The sequence below is a fragment of the Lissotriton helveticus genome, chromosome 1_1 (genome assembly GCF_964261635.1).
Source record: "Lissotriton helveticus chromosome 1_1, aLisHel1.1, whole genome shotgun sequence".
NCBI lineage: Eukaryota > Metazoa > Chordata > Amphibia > Caudata > Salamandridae > Lissotriton > Lissotriton helveticus.
In genome coordinates, this window is record NC_136057.1 from 194,269,429 (window position 1) to 194,290,153 (window position 20,725).

General features: G+C 48.3%; 1 long non-coding RNA gene and 1 other non-coding gene across 3 annotated transcripts in view; one reads left to right on the plus strand and one right to left on the minus strand.

Moving 5' to 3' along the window:
• The window catches only part of LOC144784384 (uncharacterized), a 623,310-nt gene that overhangs the window by 499,132 nt on the left and 103,453 nt on the right, over positions 1 to 20,725 (minus strand). The window lies entirely within an intron of this gene.
• Positions 20,224 to 20,414, plus strand: LOC144780037 (U2 spliceosomal RNA). Its single transcript, XR_013600719.1, has one exon. It is a non-coding gene; the product is annotated as a U2 spliceosomal RNA (small nuclear RNA).

The following is a 20,725-nucleotide window of genomic DNA, read 5'->3' on the forward strand; positions in this document are numbered from 1 at the left end:
TACTGAGTACCATTAGAACTAACCGGCTTCCAGCTGCTTATTGAGTCTGGAATGACTGTCGTCCAGGTGCGCATCACCCATTGGGCTCACCGGGCTTCAGCTCCCCCGTCGTGTGTGTCAGCCCGGCCTGAGACAGCTTGGCGGGCTGGCGATCGTGTAATTGCAGCCGCACCCGAGTACTTCACAGGTCTTTTAAAGACCATTTACTTGTTAATGAGGCCTTTGTTGTGTTTTCACCCCTTCTTGGAGCCACTCTGCCTATGGCTGGAAGAATTAGCCCCCCCCCCCAAATTTAGCTCTAGTTGCCCGCCTGCTGTCGGCCAATGTCAGATTGATAAGGAAGGCACTCAGGCAGGGAGGGATGGGCCTGTGACTGAGGGCCAGTTGTGAGCTGGTCTTTTAGATGCCATGTTGGCCCTTTTGGTGTCTTTCCGTATCATTCGGCTGTCCTATACGGCCCGAAGGGGACCTAAATGGCCTCGCTGGGGACAGTGGTCTCTGCTCCTCTCTCCCACCCAGATGGAGGCCTGCACTGTTCTTGCCCGTTCCCTGCCGGGCCTTCTTGTACCTGTGCCGGACAACGTTTGAGAGACTTCGCTGTATAAACAAGGTATGTTATGGTTAGCCTCCGAGCAACACAAAAAAGGCGTATGTTCGGCTTTCTCTGCAGTATTACCCCATTTCCAATAGCTAAGGGCTAAATAAATCCTTTTGCCATTTCAGAATATTTTGAAGCTCATGTTTAAGAAACTAGCTGGCTCCGATTATCCTGTCTGCATCCTGAAATCGTCGACGGGCTCTTGACCCCTTATCCTTGCTGATCATCGGGCACTTCGAAATATCGAATTCGGACTTCGGGATCTACTTTTATCCTGTTTCTACATTCTGAGGCCCACCCCGAGGCGATCCGGGGGTTTGGTTCTTGCAACAGGCCGTGGAGCAGTTGATCAACAACGGCAGCGAGGGTCGCATGGTCCGGCCCCTTCTGACTTTCAGTTTCGTTTCTGCTCCCGGCCCCTCTGGCAAAGGTACGGTCTTTCGCGGTCTCCGATTGGCCCACCGCCCCCCTCTCTTGGACTACCTGGCGCTTTGTTCGCAACCCGGTGTGCCCTTGTGAGCATTGTTCGGACTTTCTTTTGCTGTCTGTTTGGGCGTTCGTTCCCGGCCATTTTCACCAGGTCGCAGGGACCCCTCCGGGGTCCCACTTTCAAGATGGCGACCGGACAGCCCCCCGAGAGGCGGAAGACTAAGGTGCCTCACCGTGGTGGCCAGCAACAGACTAACACTATGGACCACTATGCTCATGCTAAGGGATCGCCTGGCCCTGTTGGCAGAGTCTCTGACATTGTTAAGGTCCCCCTTCCGACGTCCTCGGACCCATCTTTGGCGGACGTTATGGGAGCCATCGCTGCCATGCAGGCCTCTATGGGGCAACAATACGAGGCTCTGGCTACCAAGATCGACACGGTGGCCATCGATATCACGCTGATTAGAGCGGATCTCTCGAAAACTAATGAGAGGGTGGAATCGTTGGGCCTGAAGACCTCTAGTCTGATCACGGATGTTACGGACGCCCAGGCAGAGATCACTACTCTTCGATCCTCCCATGATCAACTGGCTCGTCGCCTTGAGGACTATGAAAATAGGGCCCGCCGCAACAACGTATGCCTCATTGGTGTTCCGGAGGGATCAGAGGCGGAGGGGGCGGATCTCCTGGTTGAAGACTTGGTTACCAATTATCTGTCCCCCATGGGACTCACCAAGTTTTTTGCGGTCGAACGAGCTCATCGCGTTCCCGGCGGAAAGGCCAAGCTGGGTTTCCCTCCGCGACCCATTATTGCCAGGCTCTTCCACTTCCGAGACCGAGATGCAGTGTTGCAGGCTTCAAGAGACAAGGGACTGGTGAAGTTTGAGAACGCTTCTATCTCCTTTTACCCGGATTACTCGCCACTTGTCCAGAAACAGCGGATTGGATTTCAGGGTGTCAAGAGACGATTGCGAGACTTGGGCCTGAAGTACTCCCTATTGTTCCCTACCCGGCTGCGGATTGAATACCGGGATCGTACATTCTTTTTTGACCGCCCTGAAGCTGTTAATGACTGGCTGGACTCGCTCCCTGAGGGACTTGATCGCACCGAACATCCTGGCGGCGCTGAAGGTGGTGTGGCCGAATGAGGACATTGTTCGTGGACCCCGTCACCAGGACTTTTGCCCGATGTATCAGCTGAGTTTGGCCTTGGGACTCCTTAGGCCCTGTACTGGATCGGGGGGGGGGGTTGGGGGGTGGTTCGGGGACTCTTCCTCCTCCTGGGTTCTTAGCGTAGTTTAGTTTAGCTATGGGGCGACAGGCACACTGCAAGTTGGGGTGGCTTTTTAGTCTAACGCAGGGGTGCAGGGTGGGGGGACAGTTCTGGGTTTGTTTGGGGGTGGGGAGGGGGGTTGGTGTGTTTATGTTTTTTCACAAGGCAGCGTATTGATTGTGGCGATCTGTGTGGTTTCCGCTCCTTTCATGCATTGGGGATGGGGGGCGGTGAGTTGAGACTTCTATCCTGGAACGTCAATGGTTTGGGTGATAGGATTAAGCGGAGTATTGTATTGAAATTCCTTAGACGCCATTCCCCTGACATTGTGTTGTTGCAGGAGACACACTTGATAGGCAATTCTTGTCAGGCTCTTAATCGACGTGGCTACCGCCTAGCGGCCCACGCCGGGTTTACCTCAGGATCCAGGGGGGTGGGCATCCTTCTTCGGTCTTCTCTCCCTTTTGCAGTTGACAAGGTTATACTTGACGACAGGGGGCGCTATGCCGTGATCACGGGCAGATGGGAAGGGAAGACCTTGTCTATTCTTTCGATCTATGTCCCCCCGGGCTTACAATCGGCGACCTTTGCCGACTTGTCTGGTGTCCTCCTAGGCCTTCCCGTAGGGCCCTTGCTTCTAGGTGGGGACTTTAACTCTGTTGTCTCTGGAACTTCTGATCGGTATCCACCCAGGGACTTACCTAGAGCTCATCAATGGTTGTCTGCTTTTATTGACACTTTTGGGCTTGTCGACACTTGGAGGCTGCTTCACCCCACACAACTGCAGTACACTTTTCACTCTGGGGCCCATGGTAGTTTGTCTAGACTGGACTACTTTCTCCTGCCAGCGGTACAGTCTACTTCTGTTAAGGAAGTCCGTCAGCTCCCTAGGGGTATTTCAGATCACTCCCCCTTATGGCTCCGTTTCGAGGTTGGCGTGGGTGTCGAGGGTAGGGTGGCTCCGATTAACCCGTGGCATTTCCATAATCCCCTGACCCGCTCCGGCCTTGTCAAAACGATTGAGAATTATTTTGCTGAAAATGTGGGATCTGTCGCCTCGGCTGTTTCATTGTGGGAAGCATTCAAAACTGTTGTGCGTGGGCAGTCTCTATCGCTAATAGCTGCTGCGAAACGAGCCGCTACTGAGGAGGTTGTTCGGATGGAGTCTGAAATAGCTGCTCTGGAGGATGACCTCCGTCTTGGTGTAACTAGTTCCAAGCTGCATTCCGTAGCTTTGAAGCAGGCGGATTACAAGGCCCTTGTCACGGACGCAGCAAAGATGATGAACAGGGAGCAGCAGGGACGATTGGATGATGTGGGTGATAAAGCAGGTAAATTGTTGGCGTGGCTGGATAGGAAGGAGAGAGTGAACCGTGTGGTCCCGGTGGTTGAGCAGCTGGATGGTGAGTGCATTACAGACCCCGCTGGGATCGTTCAGTGTTTCGCGGATCACTTTGAGACTGTGTATACCTCGGTTTGTGATCGAGATGAGGAGGACTCTCGTTTACTGTTGAAGGACATTGCTTTACCCTGTCTCTCTGACGCAGAAAGAGACCTCTTGGACGCCCCGCCATCAGTGGATGAAATCGCAACAGCGATTCGATCCCTCCATACCGGTAAAGCGATGGGCCCCAATGGTTTGCCTATCGAGCTTTACAAGTTGCAGCCTGACAGGATGGCGCCTCATCTCAGAAACATGTTTCTTGAGGCCCTGGAGTACGGTTCCCTCCCCGTTGACCAACGCCTTGCTACTATCGTTGTTATCCCTAAGGAAGGTAAACCACGTGATCGTTGCGCCTCCTAGAGGCCTATTTCTTTGCTTAATGCTGAGCCTAAGATCTTGGCGAAAGTTTTGGCTAATCGATTGGTCACGGTGATTGGTGACTTGGTCCATCCGGATCAATCCGGCTTTATCCCGCACCGCAACACCGCTTTAAATCTGCGCAGACTCCATGGAGTTCTCGCGAGAGCTGGGACGCTTGCAGAGCCGGCCATTTTGGTTTCACTCGACGCTACCATGGCCTTCGATACGATTGAATGGCCCTACCTGTGGGCTGCCCTCTCGAAATTTGGGTTTGGGCCGGGCTACATAGCATGGGTGAAACTTCTTTATGAAAACCCCCTGGCCCAGGTAGTGGTCAACGGACGGGTTTCTTGTACCTTTGAACTCGGACGAGGCACCAGGCAGGGCTGTCCATTGTCCCCTTTGCTCTTTGCTCTTGCCCTCGAACCGCTTGCGGAGTGGCTTCGTTGGGAACCGTCTATGCGGGGCATTCGATGGTCCCCCGACTTTGAGGATCGCGTTTCACTGTACGCGGACAATATTCTCCTCTATCTCACCTCGCCTCAAAAATCCCTCAATGTGCTTTTTGATGTCCTTGCTTCCTTTGGCAAGAACTCCGGTCTCGTCATCAATTGGGCTAAATCCTGCGTCTACGTTTTGGCGGGAGTTCTCCCTCCGCTGCCACGTAGATTTCCGATCCTGGTGGCGCAGACCGGTTTTAAGTACCTGGGGATTTATGTTTCATTGGACTCTGCCACTCGCTATGAACTTAATCTACTGCCCCCCCTACAGAGGCTTCGACTTGATGTGGCTCGCTGGCGTAAGTTACCGCTCTCACCCCTTGGCCGAGCGGCGCTTTTTAAGATGATGTCCTTGCCCCGTTTCCTGTATGCACTGCAAAACTCCTTTGACCCGATTGCGCCCGGTTACTTCCGTGAGGTGGAACATCTTCAGAGGCGCCTTATCTGGGATGGGCGTGCACGCATTGCTCTGTCAAAGCTCACACTCCCTTGGTACGACGGCGGTATCGCCCTCCCTGACATCAGGAGGTATTACTGGGCGTCTCAGCTCAGCGCGATTAATCACGCGACATACGCCCCGGGACCTGCGCCGGCGTTTGCTATGGATAAGTTTATCCTTCCAGGAGGGTCCTTTAGTAGAGCACTTTACTCGGGTGGATGCCGCGGAGCACTGACCGGTCCCACCAAGATTGCTGTGAGTGTGTGGCATAATGCGACCGCTGCTTTGGGTTGGCGTGGTAGACTCACCTTGACCACCCCTCTGTATGCCTCGGAATGCCTTGGTTCTCTGTGGCGGACGAAAGGCTTTGACAAATGGGACATGATTGGCATCAGTAGAGTGTGTGACTTGTGGTCGAAGGGGTCAATTAAGTCTTTCGAAGTGGTGCGTCAGGAATATGAACTGAATGCCATGGAATTCTTTCGATATGCCCAGGTCCGCCATGCATTGTTGTCTGTGTTCCCTGTAGGCACTGACGTCCCTGAATCCTCCCCCTTGGAAGATCGCATTCTCGATGGTCATGTGCCTGACAGTACGATCTCCCAAATTTATAAGAAGCTTATTAACAACAGGGCGGATTTGCTGATTCGTTTTAGAGAGGCGTGGTGCTCTGACGGCCTGGAACTTGACGATGAAGATTGGCAATCTGCCTTGTCTTCTCCCAAGGAGGTCGCCATTCCTGCCCGCCTACGCTTTGTCCAATTGAAAATACTCCACAGAGTGTATGTCACTGGGCCTTGCTTGGTTCGTATGGGCTTTTCCGTGGATGGGTTATGTAAGCGTGGCTGTGGTATGTCTGGCACCTTTCTCCATATATTATGGGAATGCCCGGAGGTGGCGCGATTCTGGTCTCGTGTGCATGCTGTTATGGAGAGTGTTACGGGTGTGTCCCTGCTGCCCGAAGCCAGGCGCTGTCTGCTCAATGTGTGGGAGCCTAACGACTACAATTCTTCGCAAGCCACTTGGGCGACCCTTGGTAACATGGTTGCTAAGAGGGATATTGCTCAGCTTTGGGGCTCCAATAGACCACCTACCATATCCGCCTGGGAAGACAACATGGACTGGTGTATGTTTCGAGAAAAGACTGTATTTCTTTCCCGTGGGCGTCCCAAGAAGTGGGGTCGTATCTGGTCCCAATGGGATGCGTATAGGGGTGACATATGTGCTCCCCCTCACGACCTGTCTGTTGATGAGTCACTGTCCCCTTGATTGGCGTTCATTTACCATTGTTGTTATGTTTGTCGCATGTCTCCTTACCTGCCCCTACCCCTGATATACCCGACTGTATTGATTATGCCCCGCTCTGGAGCTCAACTCACGGATCCGCGATGATGTCCTCAAGTGTATTTGCCTTGTGGAGGTTTTTTGTTTGTTGTATGTCTGTTTGGTTTCAATAAAAGTTTATAAAAAAAAAAGAAACTAGCTGGCCATTACTCCGGATGAGTCTATATTTTCAGATAAAGCGTAGTTTTTACACACTTCGGTCTGGTCTCTACTATTAGTTCAATATGACTGCGTATTTACCATGCAAGGCTCAAAATACTTCCATTTGTACCCTTTTTCAGAAAAATATTAAATACCTCCCAGAAGAAATCGGTCCAATCCTTGCCTTAATCCATCTTAAATCACAGGTAATTGTTTAACAATAGATTCACTCGTGCCGTTTTCTAGATTGCAAAATAACTGGATCTCTAACTGACTTTTTTAATTGTCGTCAGAGAATAGATGGGCCTACTATAACGCCACGCAGCGTCCATTATAAAGCAACCATTATTTATCACCATCAACTGGATACACTGTAATATATAAACAGCTCTAAATAAGGTAATATCTTGTACACCCTTTGTCCTTGAAAACTAAATAACTTGTTTTGCTTTTGGATTATTGTGTAAATGAACATACATTTTCATTTTTTACCCCTAGACTAATTGTAACAAAAACCAGAATCATGATGTCTTACCACCCTCTATATAAATGAAAATTCCACAAGAATCCATACTGTGATAAATCTCACAAATGGTAAGAATAAATTTAAAGGTACATAATAATTACCAACTTAAACCAAATTTCTATCTGCCCAGTGAGGAAGTTGATATTATTTAGAGCTGAACATCCATCAAATACAGCCTTCATTGACATTCCTGCACTTCCTATCTAACTGCCCCTCACCTTAGGTATTGCAGAGAGCAGTTACAGCATCCACGCTTGAATATTTGATGAGAACACTGTTCGGTAACTGTGCTTTGAGAGCATTTCTACCTACGTTGGATATTATCTTTGAAGGTACAAGATACACAGTGTGTTTGAGTAATTATAACTGTGATATCGGTAGAATTGGTCGAGTTTAGTCCTCTAGCTCTATAACTCCTAGCTCTATTTTGAAGTAATTTTTTCAACGTAAAACAAAACAACATGAGATACCTAAATAGGATATAAGAATACAGAACATCCCTTTCTCTTAGTTTAAGCCCTCACTGTTTAGTTAAAATCGCCCATCACTATTTTCCTAATCAGTATTCTATAATTCCTATCATGCTTCTATGGCTTTTTTAATTTTTCCTCTCCCTTCTTTCTTCTTTTTTTCACTTAATTATTATCTCATACTTTTTTTGTGTTGAAGAAACGTATCACATATTGAATTATGTTTTGCTTTTATCAATAAAAGACATGTGTCTTAAAATTTGGAGGATGCAGTGCATAATCAACCACATCCCCAAAATTGAGAGATTAGCGAATATGGGACATATAGGGAAGCATGTCATGGTTGAGTAGCAATGTATACAATGAAGAACTGACATATAAATAATGAATTATAATGAAGATGCTAAAATGTATAAAACAAATATGGTAAATATAAAATCCTTTTAGATCAAATCTTGAATATCATAAATACCGAACTGCTTTTAAAAGAAACTAAATTCTATGACTTAGAACACAGACCCCGTTTGGTTTAGATTTTTATTTTATTTTTATTTTGAAAGTTTTATATAGCGCGAACAAGATCTTTGCAGATATCAGAGCGCTTTACAAAGCCGGGAATACCAACAAGAGAGTTGAATTAAACATATTAGGTGGGGAGGGTAGGTACGTGAGGGATCAAAGTAGTACAACACATCAATAATACAAATATTACAGTTGAATACGTACATAGATAGTCAGTAGCAATAATCATACAGGTGAAATACATAGTCATAGAGTTCTGTGTAGAGTCTTTCCAGCTCCATGCTAATACGTCAAGTGTATTTGGCCATAAGAATAGCTTTTACTTCTTTCTTAAAAAGTGTGATGGAGGAGATGAGCCTGGTTTCAGGAGAGAGTGAGTTCCAGATCCTGGGTGCCATTCCTGAGAAAGAGCGTTTATAAGTTTTTTCCTTCCGGAATCTTCGAGGTTTTAGCAGCAGATTGTTTGTGCCTCTAGTGTTTCTGGAGCCGCCAGAGATTGACAGCTTCTGAGTGAGGTATCCGGGAGTGCTCAGATGTAGGGCCTTGTGTGTCATGCAGGCGATTTTCAAGTGTATTCTGGCTTCAAAAGGCAGCCAGTCCAGTGTTTTCAGGTCAGGGGTGATGTGCGAGTGTTTTTTTGATCCAGTGATGAGTCTGGCTGCAGCGTTTAGAGAGGCTCTTAGGGGTGCAGTGGTGGTTAGCGGGAGACCGCAGAGGGCGGTGCTGCCGTATTCAATTCGTGGGATTACTAGTGCTTGTAGTGCAGTTTGGAAGTCTTTGGCTGGTAGGAAGGGTTTCAATTTCCTCAGGGTATTGATTTGGAAGTTCGCTCCCTTAGTAGCTTTGCTGATATGATGCTGCATGTTGAGGTTGGAGTCGAGAGTTATGCCTAGGGATTTCGCTGAGTCCACTATGATGGGTTGGACATTGAGTGCAGTTAACTGTTTAAGCCAGGTTTGCGTGGTGGAGATCTTTGCTGGAGGTGAGATCAGCAGGAATTCTGTTTTCAGAGCATTGAGTTTGAGATGATTATCAGCAAGCCAGGATTGGGTGCTTCTGATCGTTGAGTTCAGTAGTAAGATGTCATTGGGGGATTGTAGTTTGAGATATAGTTGGGTGTCATCTGCGTACATGTGAAAAAGTACATTGGATGCTTGAAGCAAAGTGGTGATAGGTTCCATAACTAGGTTGAACAAAGTTGGTGATAGGGAAGATCCTTGGGGGACGCCTAACGAAACAGGTATTGGAGAGGACATCAGGTTGTTACTCTTGAATTTCTGCGACCTGTTGTGTAAAAAGGAGGTGAACCACTTGAGAACAGTCCCAGAAAGACCCATTCTTGTGCTCAAAAGATCGAGTAACTTCTCATGTTTAACAGTGTCAAATGCTGAAGAGAGATCAAGAAGGATGAGGAGGCAGGTGTCACCTCGATCTAGGATTTGAAGGGCGTCGTCAATTATGTGAGTCATAGCAGTTTCAGTGCTGTGTCCTGCTCGGAAGCCTGATTGATGAGGGTTGAGGAGATCAAACAGATCAATGTGTTTAGTCAGTTGTAGTTGTGCACATTTTTCCAGTAATTTGGCGAGAGTGGGTATATTGGTAATGGGACGGTAGTTGTTTAGGTCAGATGGGTCGGCAGTAGGTTTCTTTAGCAAAGGTGTGACTTGTCCAACTTTGAGGGAGTCAGGGATGGTTCCTTCTTGGAGTGAGCTGTTGATGATTTTAGTCCAGAGAGGAAGGAGCAGTGGGCGAAGTCTTTGACAGCGTTAGCAGGGAGGGGATCTGTGAGATGATTGGAAGGTTTCAAAGTGCTGAGCAGTTTGCCTATTTCTTCTTCGGAGTAGGTTTCAAAGGTTGACCATGTTGCATTGTTTTTAGGTTTGGTGGGTGTTATGCAGTTGAGTGTGTTGTGGAGTCTTGCGTCAGCGCGGAGATCTTTCTTTATGTTGTCAGTTTTTTGGGTAAAGAAAGCGGCGAAGTCTTCACAGGAGGGTGCTTCGTGCAAAGTACGGAGAGGTTGGGGTTGTTCCTTGGCTTGTGTTCTGATTAACTCAAACAGTTTTCTAGGACGATTTTTTGCTTGGTCGAGCTGGAGGCTGAAGAAGTTTGCTTTTGAGCGCTTTATTTTCCTGAAGTAGGCGTTTCTCTTTTTCTTCAGGGTTTTCAGGTGCAGTGCAGAGGGAGCTGCCCTCCAGGTGCGCTCTGCCATTCGCATGGCTCGTCTATCTTCATTGAGACTCCCGTCGTACCATGGATTGGAGCTTTTAGTGGAGACTCTTTTTAGCTGCATGGGCGCCGCCTCATTAATTATTGAGGTCACGGCGTTAAGATAGTGGTCAGTCAGGGATTGGACATCTGTAACGCCCTTAGGCGGGAGTAGGAGGTCGCGACTGTTCGGGGGTATGGAGGATGGGTTGAATTTTTTCAGGTCTCTTTTCCAGACTTTAGGTCTGGGGGGTTGAACCGAGTTGAGTTTGACTTTTTCATTGATGTGGAATGTGACAATATGGTGGTCTGACCAGTCACATGGTTGAATAGACTCAAGTTGAGTAGCGTCCTCTTTGGCGATGATAAGGTCGAGGATAGAGCCTTTCTCGTGGGTCGGGCTGTTGCATAATTGTGTGAGGTCCAGGGCGCTGAGGAAGCTTTTAAGACTATTTACCACCGCATCATTGAGGTCGTTCCAATGGAGGTTGAAGTCACCCAGGTATATTTGGGAGAGCTGTCGTCCGGCGTTGGTAGAAATCAAGTCCATCATTTGTTGGGCGAAGATGAGGTGGTCTCTGGGAGGGTGGTAAATGCTATGAAGAGAGCATATCGGTTTGCCATCACTGATGATATCGAGGCAGATGTATTCGTAGGAAGTTGGAATGGGTGGGGACAGCGCGGAGACTTTCAGAACAGAAAGGCTGTTCCTGTAAATGCATGCGATTCCGCCCCCTATCTTGCCAGACCTGTCAAGCCTAATGATGTGGTAGTTAGGGGGGACCAGAATGTCCATTATAGGTGTAGATGATTCGGTTAGCCAGGTTTCAGTCAGGATGATTAGGTCAAGGTCCAATTTTAGGATGAGATCAGCGATGGCGGAGGAGTGTTTAGAAGCCGATCTGCAGTTTAGGAGAGTGCATTTGAGACGGGGTGTGTCGGGGGAGGAGGAGGGTACTAGAGAGAGGGGGACTTCTCTAAGGTTATTCGGGACAGATATTCTGTTGTTAAGAGTGGAGGGTCTACAGGGATTTGAGTGTATTGTGGGAATGGGGAGGTGCGAGGCCGTTGTGAAGTTTAGGGGAGCTGGGTCGTAGGAGCGGAGGAGGGAGAGAGTGTCGAGGTCCGAGAGAGGGTTGCATGTACGACGGGGGCGGTCGTTGCGATTGTGGGCAGGGATCGCGGTCCAGTGAGTGCGGCGGGTGTGCTTGTTGCGATTGTGGGCATGGATCGCGGTCCAGTGTGAGGGACGTGGCTTAGGAGCGTCGATAGGACGGGAGGGGAGCAAGTTGAGAGGGGGGGTGGTGGTGAGTGAGGTGAGTCTAGGGGGTGTGCTGAGTAGCTCTTTGATGGTGTGCATGTCTTCTTTTATGGTGTGGATTTCTTCTTTGAGTTGTAGGAGGGATGACATAATCTTGTCCAGTGTGGGGTAAGTATTAGTGCTGGGGGTGGAAGTCATGGGTGAGTGGCTGACCTGGGGCTTATCGTGCGGGTGGGGGGGAGGGTTGGTGTTGGTGTTCATGCAGGGCTCCGTGTTGTCGTCGTCGTACGGGTTGGTGTTAGGGAGGAGAGAGGGTAAGGGGGCGATGGGAGTGGATGAAGTACGGAGGATGTTGGAGGCGTGGAGGCGGGAGTTCGTGGCAGGCGGAGAGAGCGAGGTGGAAGTAGAGTGTATGATGGTGGAGATGGGGGAGACTGACGGGTATTGAGGGCTGGGAGTGGGTGGGGAGCTGGCGTTGGAGATGGTCCTGTCGTGGGGAGGGGGAGTTAAGATAGTGGATGTGGTGTGCTCTGCATGGTTGGTTAGCGTGTGGGAGAGGGGGCTGAGAGAGGGGGGGACAGAGTGTGGGATTTGTCGCTATGTGTGTCGTTCTGGTGCTGCGCTACGTTAGGGGGGTTGTGGGCGGGGTCTGTGATGTCAGGGGGGAGTGGAGGAGTGGGAGTGTTATGAGTGGGGGTCCCCGGGATGGGAGTGTGGGGGCGGCTGGTGTATGATGGGAAGTTATTTGAGTCTGTGATTGCGAAGTGTGGGGTGGTTACAGCAGGTGGGTGAGTGACTGGTGTGGTGAGGGAAGAGGTGAGGTGCTTGTCGTTCTGGTGCTGAGCTAGGTTAGAAGATTTGTCGGTGGGGGGTGTGAAGTCTGGGGTGGTATTACAGGAGGGATGTGAGTGGAGGTCCGATGGTTGGAGAGATTCTCTTTGAAAGTGGGGAACAGGTTGTCTAGTAGTTCCAGGTTCCTGTCTGTGGATTGAATTAGGACAATCCCGTTATTGTAGATAGTAATGGTGGTTCTGCCTAGGAAGAGTTGGGATGGTGTGATGGAGAGAGTTAAGCCATGAGCAGATTTCCTGGTGGTGGAGACAGTGAGTAGGGTGAGGAACGTTTTTCTCCATTGAGCTCTGCGAGAGGTGTGGAAGATGATATCGATGTTCAGGGATCCATTGACCGGTGAGAAGTAGGTGTCGACAAAGGGGGTTTCAGGGTGGGACCTCAGGAAGTTGTGTTTAAAGCGTTTAGCAGCTTTTTTGGTGAGTGCGGATGGGTAGTTGATTTTATATATGTGCTTGCCAAAGGACTCCATGCTGGGATGGCGGTATAGGTGTGTGTAGCGGTAGAGGTGGGTGTGGGAGGATGGATGATAGTGATACACATGTGCAAAGAGCAATGCCGACAGTATGTTACATGTTACACAAGTGACATTAGTGAGTAACAAAAATAGCCAAAATATAGAGGTAGCAATCTGTGCGAACCAAAAATAAACAGTGAGAATGGATGCAGCTTACACAATGTACACAACTGAATAAGGATATATGAGGTAGCAGATGGTACAGCTTACACAATGTACCGATATAAACAAGAATACAAAAATATAAATGGTATCAAACGGTGCATATCCAGAATAGACATGAACTAGGTGCAGCTTACAGAGAGGTACAGTACTCAAATCAAGAAATAATATTGCTGATATACTGAAACCAAATACCGGTGTCACCAAAAGGCTGCATGAGCAATATTGATACTAGTGATTCACCAGAGAAATTTGAGGTAGCGCTCAGTACATTACCCGTGTAGAAAAGTGAGATGTGTGCAAGCTACAAAAAAAAAATTTTACAAAATACAAATAGAGGTATAATACTGCACTAAAGGCAGATACTTAGTCACACGAGTGTTTAAATACACAAAGTAAATGTAAGTAAAATGTACAGAGTACAAGTAGAGGTAAAGTATTGCAAAAATAGGCAGGCACTTAATCACCCAAGAGTATGAAAACAGAGCTATGTAAAGTGTGCTGTCTAAAAAGGCCAGGTCTTAGGGAGTGGCCAGATAGTGGGAATGACTAGTCCAAGATGGCCGCCAAAGAGAGAGGGAAAACAGTCTAAAATGGCCGCCCAATAGGGAAGAAGGAGACGGTAGTCCTCTGTCTGTTGTGATGCTTTGAGAACAGGGAAGTTTCTCTTTGAGCAGGCCCAGATCCTGGCTTGCTGGGAGGGAGTCTTATCTCTGCAGTGGAGGACTTGTGTGGGGGAGTTAGGTTGAAGAGCCTCGTGAGCACCCGAGGTAAAGGAGGGGATTTATTACTACAGGTTTATGACCCCGGCCATTTTGCACAAAGGGGGTTTCTCAAATATGTCTACAGGCAAGTGGGGTAAATAAATACCTTCCATGTGAGCTCTGCTTAGCAAGTGCGCCGATGTTGGTAGCAGTGTTATTCACCGATGGTCTAGTCCGTGTACACAGCTGGCATGTTGATGAACAGTGAACGTGTACGGTCAGAGTCTCGGGGCTGCATTCCCCTTCTCCTCAATGAATGCTGCAGTGTGCCTTCCGATGTGTGTCTCCCCCCATCCAGCCATTCCCTGCGCATCTCCGACCGCCCCAGGGCTCACCCAGGCAGTCACCCCCTGGGCGGCGTCACCTCCAGCTCCCGGCGCGGCAAGGGCAAGGCTCCCGTTGACCGCCGTCCGCACTGATCCCGCCTGCCTCAGGGCTCCTCTCCGGCAGCTCTCCGGGCAGCGGCGCCCCTCCTAGATCGCCCCCTGCACTCTGCCTCTCACAGCCCTCCAATGCCGCCGTAACTTACTGCTGTGGAGCCGGCGGCTCCGCTCCTCCGATCTCCGCTGGTTGCAGCAGTCGATGTAGCAGCCCGCGTCACTGCCGTGGAGCGGGCGGTGGGGGGGGGGGCTCTCACAGCCCCCGATGCCGCCGTGATTCCTGTGGTGCCGTTCCTGCAGCAACAGGTAGACCCACCGCAGCCAGGAGCCCTCCCATGGGCAGCATATGGCTCGCGAGACTCCTCCGTCCGGTGCAGCCCTGGGAGCCCTCCTGCGGTTCAAACCCCTCTGGACCGCTCCGGTGGTGAAGGGCGGGTCCCCAGTCCGTCCGGAGCCCTCCTGCAGGCAGCAACGCACTCACTGTGTGGCTGGCTGGCGCGAGCACAGGAGCCCTCCGACCCCCAGGCGCTCCCCGACTCCAGCTGCACCAACATCCAGCGCCAGTGGGCAGCAGCCTTCCGCACAGCAGTCGATCACAGGCAGCTCCTCCGACGTCCAGCGGTGTGCAGCTCCTCAGTGGAACCACCACAGGTCCGGCACAGAAGGGGCGCCCTCCTTCGATCTCCGTGCGATCTCGGACTCCAACAGGTAATAATACTAGCTTTGCATCCAGTTACTTGTTCCAGTTACTCTTTGATGTACGTGACCTCGAAGATGCGGGTGCTAACGGGGATTAAATCCATAATTGGAACCCCAAGCACTCGGAGCTCTGACCAGGAGCTCCTGCCCGGCGGCCATACTATTTACAGTTAAATGTATGAATATGTTAGCGACTTATATATATACTTTTATGTTTTTTCTCTTTAGATTTATGTGTCACAATGGTTTGTCTTGTCAAATGCGAATGACGGTCACCTGACGAAGGCCACAGGCCGAAACGCGCGTAGTTCCATTCTTCCGCTTTTGCCTATCTCAATTATACATCGACTGAATATTTCGTAGCACACAATTTTTTCTGTCTCTTTTCTGTTTGTGATGTACATATTTTGCACATGTTTGTATATTGTTTTATATGTATTGATCTGTGAATAATATACCAAAAGTTTTTTATAAAAACAAATGAATTGAAAAAAATAACCAAAAATATTTCAAATAAGGAAAAAAGGAAAACAAATATAACAAAATAAAGATAACGAGGTATATATTGCCCAAAAATAATTTTGTGTCAAGTGTGGTTATACATAAATTATTTTTTTCTGTGGTTAACAAGATGTCGCTGTTTTGAGTGTCGAATATCTATAACCAAAACTAAGGGCTGGATATATACACATTTGTTCGCTTGAATGTCCTTTCTCTAAAAACCATAGTTTTTCCCTATGATTAGCAAACGTAATAATTTATAGGGGTCCCCTGTTTTACAAAATTCGGGACACTGGTCCTTACAGCCATGACGCCATGCCAGGTGAGCCGCATTTTAGGAAGACTCTGTGGCATGTTTTGACGGGGTTGGAGCTTTTTTAACACTCACCCCTGTGAACCCGTGTTGCCTTCTGGTAGCAGTGCTTCTACAACACTCAGCCTCACACGAAGCCACCCTATATGGGAGATGTCTGCATTGGCATTTCCCGGGATGACGACACCGGTCTTGGGGTACTGGGGAGGGTGTATGGCATTATCCATACATAGCCTTGCTGTAATAAGGAGGGGAGAGAGCGAGCCTGAGCGGGGAATTCCAAATCTGATGACCCTCTGAGGAGTCCTAGAGCTGACAGCTTGTCAGAACAGGGGGTACTGCTACACTAGTCATCTTTATTTAGACCACGCCCCTACTTAGATAGGCCACAACCATTTGAGGTTTGCCCCGCTCCTTTTAGAGCAACCCCCAGTTTTTTCCCCAATTAAAGCCCTGGTGGAAAGCATCTCGTGGAATATGCTAATGTTGGAAGGCTATCTCATATCACTAAAAGTCAAGTTCCTATACAGCATACAAGCAGCTTCACCGGCAATTTATAGTTATTATAATTAAATACATATGGGTCGTAGTGACCAGAGCACTCTGTATATGACTCCGCTGGCTCCTAGTGTCGTCCTTGGTATATACAGTGTCATGCCTGGTAGACTTGATGAAGGACCCCTAGTGATGATCTGTGGAACAGCACCCTTTCAAATTTCTTTTTAAGTGGAGCAGAGGCAGAGCATGCGCTGTCTTTCGACATTGTATACTCTATGGAGTAGCAACACGCCCATGGCTAGTGATTGGTTCCTTCATGTGCCTTTCGAAATTACTTTGGTTTGGTTGGTGATTAGGTTACATTTGTCCCTCCTTTTGCTGTTTTGTTCACGCCCTGGAGACTGGCCCTGTTTCATGGATCATCTCACGATCGGCCTTATACGTTACTTTCGGCGCACTACTTGTAATATTGCCTCAGCTTCTGGTTTAGAATTGTTAGGGCAGATTTACGAGAATTGACTCTGTGCATTCGGTAAGCCATTTGGCTGCGCAACACTCAGTCCCTTTCAAAGCACAGGGATGCAACATACTTACAAGAATATGTTGCATCTCTGTGCTTCCCCCTGCGCTGGCGCACAAACTACTGCCATGCACCGGCGCAGACACCCTTGCGCCATGGTGCAAGGATTCCTGCGTAATGGGGAGATTGTTTTTGTGCGTGCAGGAGCAACTTCCTGCACAAAAACAATCACTACAGGCATTTTCCTCTTTCAATGCGTACTGTAGAAAACATTTCTCCACGTTGCGCATCTTCACAAGCATTTCCAGATTTACGATTCCTCGTAAATCTGGAAATGTGTCTGGTTCCATGGGTGTTGCGTGGGAACACCCATAGCAAAACCCATGGAACGCCGCTTCCATGCAAAATGCTGAGTGTAAAGGGACATATTTAGAAGGACAGGAAAAGCCACGGAGGGTGGCTTTTCCTGTACTTGTAAATATGGAGCATTCAAATACGCCACCAGTGCGTCACAAAAATTGATGTACTGGTGGCGCTGGGTGCTTGTAAATCTGCCCTATAGTGTTTATTGGTGGCCTCTGGAGCCCACGCCCCATTGTTAATGTGCTCCACCTGGTTGTTTCTCCCCACACATCACTACGTGACACTCGCATCTTCGGGACTGCAGATTTGGTGGCTTTGTGAGGTTTTATTTTTGTCCTCCTCTCTTCAATTAATCTACCAAAGGCTGCCTGCATTTGGTCTTTGTTGGCTGTTCACCTCCTGCCCCCGCTGCTTTCAGCACTGCATTTATAAACTGAACTCCCAGGACAGGTCTTGTGTCTTTTAACGCATTTAGAGGCATATCATCAAGGGCATTATCGCCGCTTTAGCAGCACTTTTTGCCACTAAAGCGGCGATCATTTTAATGCCCTATCAACAAGGAGGCGCTAACATGCATTAGCGCATGTTAGCTGCTGAATTCCCAACGCCTGGCATCTCAGTGATAAACATCGCTAATGAGATGCAAAGTAGGCTGGGGAAAACTACATGGGAAATTATCGCTAAGGCAGCTTCGCAATATTAGCAAAGAGCCTTAGCGATAATAATCATCGCGTTAACTATGCCTTAACGCAGGAATTTAACGTCTGTTAAATTCCTGACTAAGGCATACCTAACATGGTAGTTGGATTATGGTAATACGATCACAGGGTCGTATCATCACGGCTATCGCTGTTTTGAGTGCAACATTGCTGGTTTTCCAGCAAAGTTGGTCCTTTTCCCTGGATATTGCTGGAAAATTATTGCACTGGAGTAACGTATTGTTGTTAACGCGCCAACCTAGTGATAAATTCCAGCGATAGATGGCAATAAATATAATAGCGCTAAGCGCGCTTTGTGATATTTATTGCCGTCTGTTGCTGATATGCCCCTTAATTTTAAAGCAGCACCACTTGTCACTGCTTTTATAACATTAACTTACAGAACAGGGCTTGGGTATTTTAGCGCATTCAGGGGCATATTACCAACGATTAGCGATATTTATCGCCAACTAGGCTTAGCAATGAATTTTTTATCGCTAAGCATCGCCGGAAAATATCGCTGAGAGAACGTGCTATTAGCAACGCTTATCTCCAAAGCGATACATTTTCCGGCGATAGCATGAATATCGCTGAGAATACAGCAATATTCACGCATTAGTGACAAAATGCTCTTAGCCATGTTATCCACCTCCCATTGGATAACATGGCTAAGAACTGGTCTGAGCAGGCGTTAGTTTTTGGAGATATTCGCGCTTAGCGCGAATATTTCCAATGCTACGCCTGCCTTGTTAATAGGCGATAGTGACGTTATCGACTGCTTTCAGTCGCTAACGGGTTGGGTACGCCCACTTTGCATGTCATTAGCGATAAACATCGCTGACATGCAAAGCGGGCCCCAAACCGCTCGCTATCGCCTAAAAGCTGTCGCTAACATCAGTTAGCGACTGCTTGCTAATAGGGCGATAGAATTATCGCTAAATCGGCGATAATTGCCTATCGCCCCCCTTGGTAATATGCCCCACAATTTAATAGCAACATTTTTGTTTTGCAAGCACTCTGCGTGTTTTCAGGCCTTCTATCATATCCCCGTCCATTTTGCTTCTTTTCCCTCCCGCCCCAGTCTGTGTTAATCTCCTCCTCCCTCCCAAATTTCTGTTTCTTCTTCCCCTCAATCCCCCCCCCCCGTCCAGTTTCTTCTCCCCCACTAAGCCCATGCCCTTTATGTTTTTGCACTTCCATGAAGTCTTGGGTTTCAGCAGTGAACAAGGATTTCTTCCATTTAATCCTGTTACTGTTTATAAAGCGCGAAGAAGTGGGTGTGTGATCCTGGCCTGGAATGGTGGCATTGGTGCCCCACCCCCCTTGCAGCAGCCCCTTGACCAAGCCCCCAACTCTGACTTCTGTGCTCGGCCTGTGGGTTCCTGCTCATCTGACCCAATCAGACCGAGTATGGGACCGATACTACCCCCCCTCCCTGCAAGGGCTCCTCAGCTGAGCCTGGCTGGGATTTTTAATGCATTGTAATTCTTTTTGTATAGCGCTTGACACACCCAACGAGGCGCTGATGCGCTTATTTTGTAAGTGAAGTAAACACCACCGCCCCCATTACAATCGGTATTTCCTGATTCGTCCGGAGATATTGTAATCATTCCCTCCCCCTCCTCCCCCCCAAAGAATTATTAAGCACTATGACACCTAAAATTACAAATCATTGGCTTTGCCAGTGTTTCTTTTTTACAGTGAGAGAGAGAGAGAGTGTGTATGAGAGAGAGTGAGTGAGGAGGGAACAATTGAACTCCTCCACTAAGCAGCAGCTGCAGTGTCATCAACATTTACTAGAGGGCAGTCTGCCTGACAACAACCAGCTGCTTTGAGAAAATGGGCATACCCAGAAGCCACTGCAACGCCACAAACACGTCCATTTGTTATTGTCATGGGCAAAATATTTTAACATTGAGAATCAGGATCTATTCTATATGTGCACGTGTTAGCATTATATTTTTGTTACTTTTAGTTATGTTTGTAAAGTCAGTGTAATTTTCCTCAGTATTTTTCGTAATACCATGAGGGATATCATGAGAAATAAGCCACTGTTGTTTTTATGGTGGTTGATGTTCATTTGCACTTCGTGTGGCAATGATAACTGACCATTGAACAAGTCAACACATAGTTCTTTGGAAGTCCGGGGATCTGAGACCCCCTGGCCGTATTTATTAAAATATGAAACAAAATTAAAAATTTTAATAAAGTAAAACTTTTACTCGATTATTAAATGCAAATTTCAGAACATTAGATTTACATCAATTTCGGACATGATATGATGGGCTAACCTTAACAAGTAGCTAATACAGCGTGGTTCCTAACTGAATCTAACATCCTGAAAATTTACTTTGCATTCTAATCATTTTTGGTCCTACGGCAAGGTCGCTAACCGGTGTCAGATCCTTTTTACCAGCTACGCTCTCACGTCCGAGATGCGCATGCGCAACCCGGGCCCGGCCTTTTGGCTAAGATCAAGTGTAGTATCTGTTCTTATCAGTTTCACAGCGCGGTTTCTGCGCAGTTGATAGTTGATTTGGATTATACTACGACTTTGACTTGTGAAGTGAATAAATTTGCTTTATGCAAATTTATGCAAATTTTCGAGACGGCCCGACGCGCTTTTAATTAAGCCGGAGGAGGGACACCAGCGTGCTGGTGCCTGTTTGTTCACTAGGAACTTAAAGTAGAACCCCCAAGGGCCTGCGGCCAGCTCCTAGAGCACAGGTAACGTTGCGCGCTTCTAACTCTCTCTCTCCTGGCGTTTGGGTGGACTAATGCTGGAGGCTTAAAACACCTCCTAACATCCTTCACAGGCCTGAACAGCACCCAGAGCTCTGGTAAGGGGATTTATGCTTAGGTGGACACACCTATAACCCTGCCTTAGTTCTAGGGAGTGAATGGTCAGAGTTTCTTGCACTGCAGACCTCTAAGGTTTGCTGGGAGACA